We start from the raw sequence: 14,101 nt of genomic DNA, 5'->3' as shown, positions 1-14,101 counted from the left end.
AACTATAAAAAGTATGGTGAAGCAAAAATATCAAAAAAGAGAAAACAAATGGAGTAACGCCGTCTGTGGGAATCGAACCCACGACCACATGGTTAAAAGCCATGCGCTTTACCAGCTGAGCTAAGACGGCACGTGTCAGGCATCTTTTCATAATCATAAATCAATGCTACTACAAATTTATTGAACTAGGTTCTCTCACAAGGCTCAGCTCCTTCATTATTTTCCCATAGAGAATTCAGAATGGAAGAAACTTGACCACTAACCTTAAAGTCGAGGAAGGGAAAATATTGCTTGGCTATGAATGTGTTGAATTGTATTTCAAATTTATGATTATTATTCCTACATGAGTTATAGGTATAATTTGCACTTAGATTTAACTATATACAATCTGCAGGAGGGCTGAACATCATATATCTATATATTTGGAATAAAGCCACAATTTGCAAACTACTATGGGTTGCAGATGAAAAGAAAGATACTTTATGGATCCAATGGGTGCACAATTTCTATATTGTGGTATATTGCGTTGTATGTTTATTCATGATTATGGTCATGCACTTAGCGTGTTTGTTGTTGATACACATGTTTGTTGATTGTGAGCATTGTGGCTCGTTGGATATTCCATGCAGATCGGTATGTCTGGATCGGGCTCCGTGATGCAGCGGGGTTATGTTAGGATATGATTCTTTGAGCTTATTTCGTGTATTTTGCTTCTCCCATGTGGAATGGCATCATAGCATTATGCCTTGGCGGTTGTATCTGCGGATTTTGTTGGGTAGTTCTCTTATTTGGTTCTCCTCCCATCTTTGATTATATTCGAGTTGTTGCATGTTGGGCACGGATTGTATCATATGCGGCTCTAGGTGGCATTTATTGTGGCTTGTCGGCCGAGCGGTTTGTATTGGATGAAATGAGGTTATTGGACCTGAAATTAGTGCAATCGATTTTGGATAAAGTATGTTGAAGGGAGAATGTTATTAACCAGCTCAGAATTCGGCAACGATTATTGTCGGGCGCGAGAACTACACGCCTTATTGATTGGTTGAGTGGTTATGAGTTTCTATATGTTTCTTACATCATTAGAAGTATTGTGAAGGTTTGGGATAAGAGTTTATTTGACATGAGATTTGTTATTGGCACTGAATTGGGTAATAAGCAGTTATTACAATCTGAAAATATTACTATGAGTACATGAGTTATGTGGTAAATCATGTGATTATATCTTGGAATATGGTTATGCCTTGATGCAGCTTGTTTAGACTTATAGATGCAAGAACCGGGTCTCATAAGGAAATCCGAATGTTGGAGATTGGGTTATAAGATTTATGGACTAATGTTGAAAAAAGAATCTTCAGTTAGGTTTTATTGACGGGCATATATAGATTGAGGTAGAGTGTGATCACCCATGTGTATGGTAATTTTATATGATGATTTGATGACTTTGGAACGACTCTTGACACGTTCGAGGACGAACATATATTTAAGTGGGGGAGAATGTAACGACCCGACCGGTAACTTTGAGCATTGACATTACATTCAGTGATTTGAGGTCTTGAGTAGCTTCATATGATGTATTACAACTTGTATACATGATTGATTTTGATTTTCAGGAAGTTTGGGATTGATTCGGAAGAGTAATTCTCAATTTAGAAGCTTTAAATTGGAGTAGTTGACCAAGGTTTGACTTATAAGTAAATTATCTCGGATTCATATTTCGATAGTTTCAATAGATTCGTATGATAATTTTGGACTTAAGTATATGTCCGGATTTGGATTTGAAGATTCCTAGGGTGGTTTAGCTCTATTTGGCGAAAGTTAGAATTTTGAATACTTTGACTTTCTGAGAAGGACTTAAGTAGCTAAGTTTCCAAAGGTGAACACCCCCTGTCCTTTATAGTATAGTCGTAAAGGGCTTCTCAGAAAAGTCAGGAAGAAGGCATTCGAAAGGCCGACCACTATCTCATAGGCATTCTAGTGGTAAAACCGATGACCACACGGCTCTATACCAAGTCATGAGCGATAGCGAAGCCAAGCCGCCGTCTATAGGCGAAGGGACGAAAGCCCGACGAAGGCCTATGCTATAGTAAGAAAAAAAGTACGTTGAGGTTACGAAGTCACTTAGCCGTATACTATACAAAGGGAAAGGCGTCGGTACGGAGTCACGTCAGCTGTGGATATAGACTAGGCTATAAGGAACGGAGTCAACAACTATGGACCGAGACTACACTAAGGAACAAGGAAGCTTGACTGAGAAAAGAAGTCAAGGAACGAAGTTGCTTCTCTCATAGCCCCGTTGAATAGGAGTGCGAAGGCTTTTTGTAAAAGAGTTTGATCGATAATTAACTTTGATGCTATCGGGTTTGAATTATTGTTCTGAAAGTTGTAATATGTTTATTTTATTATTTAGGACTTGTATGCAAAGTTTGGTTACGATCCAAAGCGTCTTAGAGTGATTCGGACACTTGACTTGCATACTAGTTAAGTTTAAGAATTTGAGTTGACTACAGTCAAATAATGGACTTAACGAGCTTTGATTCAGGGTATGAAAGTTCCAACAGTCTTGTATGATGGTTTTAGACTTGTCCTCAACTTTTGGTTGGATTCTAGTAAGTTTCGGATAGGTTTTGGTTGTATTGTGCTTGTCACACCTCCTTTTTCCGCGCCCGTGAGGCGCAGGGGGAGTTTTTCCAATTAAAGGACAATCGAAACGGGATTTGTTTATTTATTTCAGAGTCGCCACTTGGGAGATTTAGGGTGTCCCAAGTCACCAATTTTAATCCCGAATCGAGGAAAAATAATGACTCTATATTACAGTCTGCATACCAGAAATCCGGATAAGGAATTCTGTTAACCCGGGAGAAGGTGTTAGGCATTCCCGAGTTCCGTGGTTCTAGCACGGTCGCTCAACTGTTATATTCGGCTTGTTTATCTGATTTTTAATACAATTATGAACCATGTGCAAATTTTATCTTTTAACCACTTTATTAATTATTATTATTAGGAATGTGAACGTCGCTTAAAACATGTCTTTGGACTGCGTCACATGAAATGCACCCACAATCCGGAACATATCTTATTTGACGTTTTGGGATTTGGATTTGGGTCACATGAAATGCACGCCCAAGTTTAAGAAAATAGATTATTAAACACGCGCCTAAAGAGACTATCGTGTTATTATTTTGGGAAGGCCACGAAATTCACTAAGCGGCCCTCCTGAATTCTAAGTAATTTAAAACGAATATTTACTGAGGGCCCCGCAATTTGTATTTTTTATTCGGAGAGGCTCATCTCATTCTTATTTTTAAAAGGATATCCTATAGCAACTACGTTTCTTGTCGTGTTCGTCTCTATCAATTGAAAGCAGTAGATAGTCCTAATTAATTACATGTTTGCGAATTGTTCGTAGCAACATTCAGAAAAGCTTGAAAATCCGAAATGAGGCTGCATGTGCAATCAGCCGAACAAATAATCATGGGCCCAAATCCAGCCCATGCGTGAAAGGCCAGACCTGGGCCACTGCTTGTCCGATGCGGACCTGCCCGGTCTGTTTTGACCTGGACTCGACCTTTATGAGGTTGAGGCCCTGAATTTGTGCTCTTTATCTTAAAACATGATCTTAAGGGTTATACATGGCAATTTATTAGAAAGGAAAGAACCTATTTACAGTATACGGATTTCATGCTTGGACTATATCACAGGCTCATACTATACCATTGAACTAAGTAGGAGATACCACCTACTGCCTTGGGCATACTCTCATCATCAACCTATATGCACATTCTAGCATTCAACTACCATACATTGACATTTATAGGCATGAAGACTGTCTCTAGTACCCAGAACAAAATGTAAAAACTATTACAAATTACATGAATATTTAATATAACAATCTATGTGCAAGAGTCATCCTTCAAGATTCTTCATTTTTGCATTCATACTCATTTTTCAATTACATTTCTTGACAGTGCATTGGTTGTGTACCTGGTATAGAGGACAAAGAAGACAGGGATGATAAGCTGGGCAGTATGCAGTAAACACAGCAACAGCAGATTCTCAGCAACAACACAGCAACAACAACCAGCCAACAATGATGAAGCTCAACAAGGAGTCGAGCAAAAATATAAACAATCCCAGAATAGGAAATAACAGCCCAGAATGTTGAATGTAACAGCAACAGAAATCCAATGACCACAAGAAAGCTTGGCAAACGACAGAAAAGCAAAACCACAAAGACAACCTGATCCAACTGGACTCTTACACAGTTTCTTCTAGACAATACTCATTCACAATGTTCTGAAATTTATTTCTGTTTTTCCTTTTCCAGTTTTCTTACTCACCGAAATCTCTCAAGACTCCAAAATCATCCCCCCTTTCTAATGGAAGGTCTCCTCTTTTATAGCCTAACCTTAACACTTTACAGTCTGTTTTACAACTCAAAATTGCGCCCCCCCTGTTGTTTTTCCACTCACTTGTTTTAAATAACCAAGCTCCCATGAAATCCCTGACAGCCCCTCTCTCTTTTTGGTTGTTAAAGTGTACTGATCACTTGTTTATTTAACCAAAGTATGGGCAGTAGGAATATAATCTGACAGCACATGCTGTCCAATTATTTTAATCCCTTAAAGCTAACCATACACATGCTGCCCACGGTCCAAACCAAATGGCATTGTGTTTTAAAACCAAAATCTGAATCTGCCATTATAACCTTTCCCCTAGATGTTCTTTTAATTCAATTTGAACAAAATCAACAGGCAATACAATTCAGTTCCTAATGAGACTCAAATACGATCACAGCAGAAATAAGCAATACGAATCAAGTTGTTACCATTAACGATTGAAACTAATTGACGACATATATCGACTCGACTATATTAATCGTAACACATAACAATCAATCGTTCATATAAACAACACGTATAGAGTCCCGAATGGCTTCAGACAAATTTGTTCAAACACTGGGAACTTATATGAATTAAACTCGCTTGACGATTAATCTAATTGATGAGCACGTATATCACAGGGTATATTCAGAACACAAACAGAAGACAATTGACCAAATAAAAGGCCTTTAACATAGATGGAAGAAATCTGAATGGAAAATAACAAAAGAAAATAACCAATCATACACAATGAAACATGCTGACAACTTGACTAGCAGTTAAATAAAACAAAAAGGAAAAGAAAACTTACCAAAAAATGTCCAAACAAAACTGAACCAAATCTGACTCAACATTGAACTTTTGAGGCCGAACAAACTTTAATCAGGGTGTTCTCACATGAGAACACCTTGATTAAGGTCCATTAGACCTCAAACCCCCGTTAAGGCTAGCCGGATTCCCCATGTGCATGTGTTCTAAAGTCTGGATTTTCAGATCTGGATTTTTGGGAGTTGTGGGTAGATTCGGACCAAACCAAGCTTGGTTTGGTCACGAGGACGGTCAGGGGGGTGTCTGGTATGAAGATGGGGTGGTTTGGCATAGATCGAGTTTTGTCTCGAATCTTCAAATCCAGATTCGAGACGATAGGAGGTGATTCGAGGTTCGTGGTTAGTGGATTCGTGTTCAGGGTGGTTGGATGCTTTAGGGGTGTGAAGGGGGTGGTCACCGGCGTTCGTGCCGCCGGGTTTTGGTGGAGGGAAAGCTAGGGCGGCTTGCTAGGGTTTGGGGTTTCAGCTCGAGGAAGGAGACGAGTGAGGGGTGGGGTTCGGATAGGGGGCGTGGGGTGAAGGGTTGAGTTTATATATGGGGAGTCTGATTGGATCTGAGCCGTTAGATCAGATGATCTCAACGGCTTGGATCTGAGGATGAGACATGAGACGGGGTCGTTTGGTAGTTAAACGGGGTCGTTTGGTTTAAGTGAGGGGTTGGGTCAGGCTGGTTATTTGGGTCGGGTTTGAACATGGGTCGCTGAACGAGGTCCTGAACCGTTGGATCGGCTGGGACGGACGGCTCAGATTGATTTGCCTGAAACGACGTCGTTTCAGGAGGTGCCTGGGCAGCCGGTTTTGGACTGGACCTGATCGAATTGGTTTGGGCCTATTTTTTGGTTTATTTCCTTGGGCCCAACCGATTTTCTTCCCTTTTTTTTGTTTTTTCTAGTTTCATTTTTCAAAAATAAAATAATAGACAATAAAATAATGAAATTAAAACTAAACAACAATGGAACATTTTAACACAATTAACACCAAATATTCAAGTAAGTTAACTAAAAGCCTAGAACGAAGGACGCACACATATATATATATTATTTTTTGAATTTTCTTTTACTGACACATATTTTTGTATTTTTGTTTGATAATGACTAGATGCAAAATGGACAGACCCACAAATGACCAACAACACATGTTACGGAAAGATCGAAAAATTGTACAGCGAAACCATTTGTCACTGTTTTTTATTTTCTTTTGGAGCGATCGTCCGTGAGGCAAAAATCACGTGCTTACAGCTGCCCCTCTTTGCACGAAGACACGAAGGGTTTTCGCGCAAAGATAAGCGAGCAATTTTTGCCCGCCGAATACTCCGTGTGAAGCATTTTTTGAAAAAGCTTTGACCGAACCTTTGCTTCAGAGGTTTCCTACATATCCTGGGCTGAACAGGAATCAGGTCAATGTAGTTCGGGAAATCTTTGGTAGCTGGGACTACCGTGTGACTGTAGTGTTTGTTGTTGTTGTGCGCTGTTGTATGCTGCTGTAGGATGCTACTGCTCAACCGATCTCCCTATTACACTACTCTAAAAGGAAAACAAGAAGCTAAGTTAAACTGAGGATCCTGAAATCTTATCCATCTTCAACTTGTTCTTGTTGCCTTGCTTCCTTGTCGGCTGACGCTTTCCTTTGACGCCTTTATTTTGTGAACTTGGAGATGATGCTGGTCTTTTGCTGACGTTTGAATGCCAGTTTTCATCACTTTGCTTGATCCGCTGGGGACACGGCTTCCTTCTTTAAATCTTCCAGTGGTTTCTTCAGTGGTATGTTTCTTCATCCGCATCGTCATACTGGGCATGCTACAACGTTCCCAAACTGCTTCTTTTGAGACGCGTTCCTTTTTCCTTTTGAATTGTGCGCTTGCCTCTGCAGTTGTCTGCTTCTTGGTGCTGGGATTTCATTGTTTCCCGTTTGGGGATCTCTGTTGTACCCTTCCGTCTTCAGGTGGGGTGACTGATTCCACAATCTAGAGCTGAATGTATTCCCGCATTATACTAGTGGGCGACCTAGAACTTAAAAGTATTCCCGCATTATACTGGTGGGCGACCTAGAACTTAAATGTATTCCCGCATTATACTGGTGGGCGACCTAGAACTTAAATGTATTCCCGCATTATACTGGTGGGCGACCTAGAACTTAAAATGTATTCCCGCATTATACTGGTGGGCGACCTAGAACTTAAAAGTATTCCCGCATTATACTGGTGGGCGACTTAGAACTTAAAAGTATTCCCGCATTATACTGGTGGGCGACCTAGAACTTAAAAGTATTCCCGCATTATACTGGTGGGCGACCTAGAACTTAAAAGTATTCCCGCATTATACTGGTGGGCGACCTAGAACTTAAAAGTATTCCCGCATTATACTGGTGGGCGACCTAGAACTTAAATGTATTCCCGCATTATACTGGTGGGCGACCTAGAACTTAAAAGTATTCCCGCATTATACTGGTGGGCGACCTAGAACTTAAAAGTATTCCCGCATTATACTGGTGGGCGACCTAGAACTTAAAAGTATTCCCGCATTATACTGGTGGGCGACCTAGAACTTAAAAGTATTCCCGCATTATACTGGTGGGCGACCTAGAACTTAAAAGTATTCCCGCATTATACTGGTGGGCGACCTAGAACTTAAATGTATTCCCGCATTATACTGGTGGGCGACCTAGAACTTAAAAGTATTCCCGCATTATACTGGTGGGCGACCTAGAACTTAAATGTATTCCCGCATTATACTGGTGGGCGACCTAGAACTTAAAAGTATTCCCGCATTATACTGGTGGGCGACCTAGAACTTAAAAGTATTCCCGCATTATACTGGTGGGCGACCTAGAACTTAAAAGTATTCCCGCATTATACTGGTGGGCGACCTAGAACTTAAAAGTATTCCCGCATTATACTGGTGGGCGACCTAGAACTTAAATGTATTCCCGCATTATACTGGTGGGCGACCTAGAACTTAAAAGTATTCCCGCATTATACTGGTGGGCGACCTAGAACTTAAATGTATTCCCGCATTATACTGGTGGGCGACCTAGAACTTAAAAGTATTCCCGCATTATACTGGTGGGCGACCTAGAACTTAAAAGTATTCCCGCATTATACTGGTGGGCGACCTAGAACTTAAAAGTATTCCCGCATTATACTGGTGGGCGACCTAGAACTTAAAAGTATTCTCGCATTATACTGGTGGGCGACCTAGAACTTAAAAGTATTCCCGCATTATACTGGTGGGCGACCTAGAACTTAAAAGTATTCCCGCATTATACTGGTGGGCGACCTAGAACTTAAAAGTATTCCCGCATTATACTGGTGGGCGACCTAGAACTTAAAAGTATTCTCGCATTATACTGGTGGGCGACCTAGAACTTAAAAGTATTCCCGCATTATACTGGTGGGCGACCTAGAACTTAAATGTATTCCCGCATTATACTGGTGGGCGACCTAGAACTTAAAAGTATTCCCGCATTATACTGGTGGACGACCTAGAACTTAAATGTATTCCCGCATTATACTGGTGGGCGACCTAGAACTTAAAAGTATTCCCGCATTATACTGGTGGGCGACCTAGAACTTAAAAGTATTCCCGCATTATACTGGTGGGCGACCTAGAACTTAAATGTATTCCCGCATTATACTGGTGGGCGACCTAGAACTTAAAAGTATTCCCGCATTATACTGGTGGGCGACCTAGAACTTAAAAGTATTCCCGCATTATACTGGTGGGCGACCTAGAACTTAAAAGTATTCCCGCATTATAACTGGTGGGCGACCTAGAACTTAAAAGTATTCCCGCATTATACTGGTGGGCGACCTAGAACTTAAAAGTATTCCCGCATTATACTGGTGGGCGACCTAGAACTTAAAATGTATTCCCGCATTATACTGGTGGGCGACCTAGAACTTAAAAGTATTCCCGCATTATACTGGTGGGCGACCTAGAACTTAAAAGTATTCCCGCATTATACTGGTGGGCGACCTAGAACTTAAATGTATTCCCGCATTATACTGGTGGGCGACCTAGAACTTAAAATGTATTGGAATTGTTTCCCCGTTCTTCCGAGAAAATTTTCGACAATCGGCAGAAAATTTTCTGCCCCGGTTTTTGGTAACTTCCATGGCATTGCATCTTGTTGCCGTCATCAATTCTTTGCTCTCCTGCAACAGACAAAAGGATTTAGTCAGTTTTAATCGTGGTGGTAGAGGGTGCCTTTCTGGCGAGCCATTTTTCTCTCTTCCCCTTCTCTTGCTCTTTGTCCCCATAATTGGTTGGCGGGCAAAGTTGCCCGTTGGGGGTTTCTAGCCTGCTGGGGATTGGTTTTCAATTTATCCCCTTTTCTGCTTTCTCTTTAAGCATATTCTGTGGGAGTCTGCTTCTACCTCCCGAAACCACTCCCTTTTGGAGCTTACTTCTTTCAACATTTCCGAGCACAATCCCTGCATTGCCTGGGGCCGGCCTTTAAGACTGTTTGTATTCTCCTGCATTGGATGAATTCCCCTTCGATTTCTGGTAGTAAGCTTTGAAAAATCCTTTAAAGACACATTTTAGGAAAAGAAAATAAAGATATGGAAAAGAGAAAAACTTTCTGAACCAATATTTTGTGGGAGGAGACAATCCAAAGAACTTATCAGGAGGACACAACTGGTCCCCATGATCATGACGTGCACCATAGATTCCCGACCCAGTCTATTTGTATCAATTGATTTGTCCGATGGTCTGACTTGCTGGGGATGATAAATGGATGTTCATCTTGTTGCGAATGTGGTAGCTTTTGCTGCTCTATCTCGTCGCCTCATAGTGCCCTTCGAGGGGTTTTTACTAATGAGACTCTCTCCTTTCTCTCATCTCCCGGCGCCTTACGGTGCCTGTGAAGGTTTTCACCAATAAGACTCTCTCATTTCGTATCCCTCATCTTACATCGCCTCTCGGTGCCTGCGAAGGTTTTCACCGATGAGACTCTCTCATTTTATTTCTTTCGAGGATCCAGGGTGTTGTAGGTGCGACCCTCTCTTCCGGGGATTCTTTTGACTATCAACTCATTCCCAGTCTTACGATCCTTTTCTTTGCTGGGGATCAGTGTATTATTCTCGGCCTTATTTACCGGATTTGGCATCTCTCGAACATTGATCGGGAGGTCTTTTGGATGTTGATGTTGGTTTTGGTGTGGGATTGAAGAAAGGCTACAAAAATGAAAACAATTTGAAGGGTGATGTGCTACAACTTTTGGAATCAAACCTTTGTTGGAACTTAAACATAACCTCTGCCCCAGTTTTCTTGCTTGGGGAATTTATTTTTTATGCTTATGTTGAGCTATGTGCGTTACGCACATTGCCTATTATGCACACTATGTACATTATGCATCCTATATTTGCTATGATGCATACTATGACCGAGCCGTGAGGCGCCTACGTATCCTTTTTGAGGAATCAGGTCAAACGTAGTTCCCACGGTTTTATATTCCTTGATTTTTCTTTTCTTTCTTTTCATTTTCTTTTCCTTTTCTTTTTCTTTTTCTTTTCTTTTCCTTTCTTTTCTTTTCTCTTTTTTTTTTTTTTATCTTTCCCATTAGTGATTCCAAAAGAGGGGTATTGAAAGAATTTGCTTAAGGCTCAAAGGGGGAAGCGAGGGCTAAAAGTGTTTGGATTGGAGAAAGAATTGCTTCCGTCATCTCATTATTCAACAAATGCCAAATACAAACAAATAAACCAAAATTGCCATAATTTAAAGAAATTACGCATAATATCTCTTGACTGCATCTGAATTGATAGCCATGTCGACACATCTACCTTCGACATCTGTCAAACACAAAGCACCATTGGCCAAGACTCTGGTCACGATATAAGGCCTTTGCCAATTTGGGGCGAATTTGCCTTTTGCCTCGACCTGATGTGGGAGGATCTTCTTTAATACTTGCTGCCCTACTTCAAATTTCCTAGGGCGCACCTTTTTATTATACGCTCTTGCCATTCTCTTCTGGTACAGCTGACCATGGCATACTACTGCCAATCTTTTCTCATCTATCAGGCTCAACTGTTCCAAGCGAGCTTTGATCCATTCATCATCATCAATTCCGGCTTCAGCGACAATTCGGAGGGACGGAATTTCGACCTCCGCTGGTATCACGGCCTCAGTTCCATACACCAACAAATAAGGAGTTGTGCCTATGGAAGTCCGGACGGTAGTGCGGTAACCCAACAAAGCAAAGGGTAATTTCTCGTGCCACTGTCTGGACCCTTCCACCATTTTTCGCAGTATCTTCTTGATATTCTTATTGGCTGCTTCGACTGCTCCATTTGCCTTAGGACGATATGGGGTGGAATTGCGGTGTGTAATCTTGAATTGTTGGCATACCTCTCTCATCAAGCTGCTATTAAGATTCGCACCGTTATCCGTGATGATCACTTTTGGGATCCCAAATCTACAGATGATATGGGAGTGAACAAAGTCCACTACTGCCTTCTTGGTTACTGATTTGAAGGTTTTAGCCTCAACCCATTTGGTGAAGTAATCAATGGTCACTAGAATGAACCTATGACCGTTGGACGCTGCTGGCTCGATGGGCCCAATGACATCCATGCCCCATGCTACAAACGGCCAGGGTGCTGACATCGTATGTAACTCTGTTGGCGGAGAATGAATCAAATCTCCATGTATCTGGCACTGATGGCATTTCCTCACGAAAGTGATACAGTCGTGTTCCATGGTGAGCCAATAACACCCTGTTCGAGGGATTTTTCTTGCCAATACATATCCACTCATGTGTGGCCCACAAACTCCAGCATGTACTTCTGCAATAACCGTTGTTGCCTGCTTGGCATCTATGCATCTCAACAATCCCAGATCCGGGGTTCTTTTGTACAATACTCCTCCACTGAGGAAGAAACCATTCGACAAACGCCGAAAGGCTCTTTTTTGGTCCCCAGAGGCATGTTCTGGATATATCCCCATCCTGAGGTATCCCTTGATATCATGAAACCAGGGTTCGCCATCTGCTTCTTCTTCTATGGCATTGCAGTAGGCGTGCTGATCACGGACCTGGATGTGTAGAGGGTCAACATACATTTTGTCAGGGTGGTGCAGCATTGATGCTAAGGTGGCTAAGGCATCCTCAACCTCATTGTGAACTCTCGGGATGTGTTTGAACTTTACCGATCGAAATTGCTTGCTCAGATCATGCAAGCATTGTCGGTATGGTACGAGTTTTAGATCTCGTGTTTCCCATTCACCCTGAATTTGATGTACCAAGAGGTCCGAGTCTCCCAAGACCAAGACGTCTTGGACACCCATGTCAGCATCCAAGCGCAGACCCAGAATGCAAGCCTCATATTCGGCCATATTGTTGGTGCAATAGAAGCGCAGTTGAGCCGTAACAGGATAATGCCGTCCTGTTTCAGAAATGAGTACTGCTCCTATTCCAACCCCTTTTGCGTTTGCAGCTCCATCGAAGAAAAGCTTCCAACCCGGTTCCTCGGGTAATTCCAACTCATTCGTATGCATCACCTCTTCGTCAGGAAAATACGTTCTTAAGGGCTCGTATTTTTCATCAACGGTATTCTCAGCCAAATGGTCTGCCAGCGCCTGGGCTTTCATGGCCGTCCTCGTCACATAGATGATATCAAACTCTGTGAGCAGAATTTGCCATTTTGCCAACCTTCCCGTGGGCATAGGTTTCTAAAAGATATACTTCAATGGGTCCAAGCGGGATATGAGATAAGTAGTATATGAAGACAGGTAGTGCTTCAACTTCTGAGCTACCCAAGTTAGGGCGCAACACGTTTTCTCGAGTTGAGTGTACTTGACCTCATGCACTGTGAATTTCTTGCTAAGATAGTAGATGGCCTGCTCCTTCCTCCCTGTGTCATCATGTTGCCCCAGTACACAACCAAATGAATTTTCCAAGACCGTCAGGTAAAGGATTAGGGGTTTCCCGGGCTTAGGCGGGACCAATACGGGTGGATTAGACAGATACCCTTTGATTTGGTCGAAGGCCTCCTGACACTCTGCCGTCCAACCTACTGCAGCATCCTTTCTCAGTAGCCGAAATATGGGCTCACAAGTTGCTGTGAGTTGAGCGATGAACCTGCTGATGTAATTGAGTCTACCCAGCAAACTCATTACCTCTGTTTTGTTCCTCGGCGGTGGCAAATCTCGGATGGATTCAATTTTGGATGGGTCTAACTCAATCCCCCGTCGACTGACGATGAATCCTAGCAACTTTCCTGATGGAACCCCGAATGCGCATTTGGCCGGGTTAAGCTTGATATCATACCTCCGGAGTCTTTGGAAAAATCTCCTTAGGTCTGCTACATGGTCCTCCTGACGCCAAGATTTGATGATCACATCATCGACGTACACCTCTATTTCTTTGTGTATCATGTCATGAAACACAGCAGTAATTGCTCGCATGTACTTTGCCCCGGCGTTCTTTAACCCGAACGGCATTACCCGATAGCAGTAGGTTCCCCATGGCGTAATAAACGATGTCTTCTCAGCATCCTCCTCATCCATTAGGATCTGATGATAACCTGCATAGCAATCCACAAAGGATCCGATCTCGCGCCCTGCGCAATTGTCGATCAAGATATGAATGTTGGGTAGCGGAAAATTGTCCTTGGGACTTGCTTTGTTGAGGTTGCGGTAATCAACGCACACCCTGATTTTTCCATCCTTCTTTGGGACTGGTACCACATTGGCCAACCACTCGGGATATCGAGTGACCCGAATGACCTTCGCTTGTAACTGCTTAATCACTTCTTCCTTGATCTTTACACTCATTTATGTTTTAAATTTCCTTAGTTTTTGCTTGACCGGAGGGTATGCCGGGTCAGTGGGTAATTTGTGAACCACTAAATTGGTGCTTAATCCAGGCATATCATCATATGACCAGGCAAAAACGTCT

The 14,101-nt window shown here is 42.2% G+C and overlaps 1 non-coding gene across 1 annotated transcript; it reads right to left on the bottom strand.

The window, feature by feature from the left end:
* Positions 1-57: 57 nt before the first annotated feature.
* On the bottom strand, positions 58-130 carry TRNAK-UUU (transfer RNA lysine (anticodon UUU)). Its single transcript has one exon. It is a non-coding gene; the product is annotated as a tRNA-Lys (tRNA).
* Between the last annotated feature and the right edge of the window lie 13,971 nt (positions 131-14,101).

This window comes from Nicotiana tabacum, chromosome 22, assembly GCF_000715075.1.
Source record: "Nicotiana tabacum cultivar K326 chromosome 22, ASM71507v2, whole genome shotgun sequence".
In the NCBI taxonomy this organism is placed as follows: domain Eukaryota; kingdom Viridiplantae; phylum Streptophyta; class Magnoliopsida; order Solanales; family Solanaceae; genus Nicotiana; species Nicotiana tabacum.
Note: the sequence above shows the minus strand (reverse complement) of the source record. Positions and strands in the feature narration are given on the sequence as shown.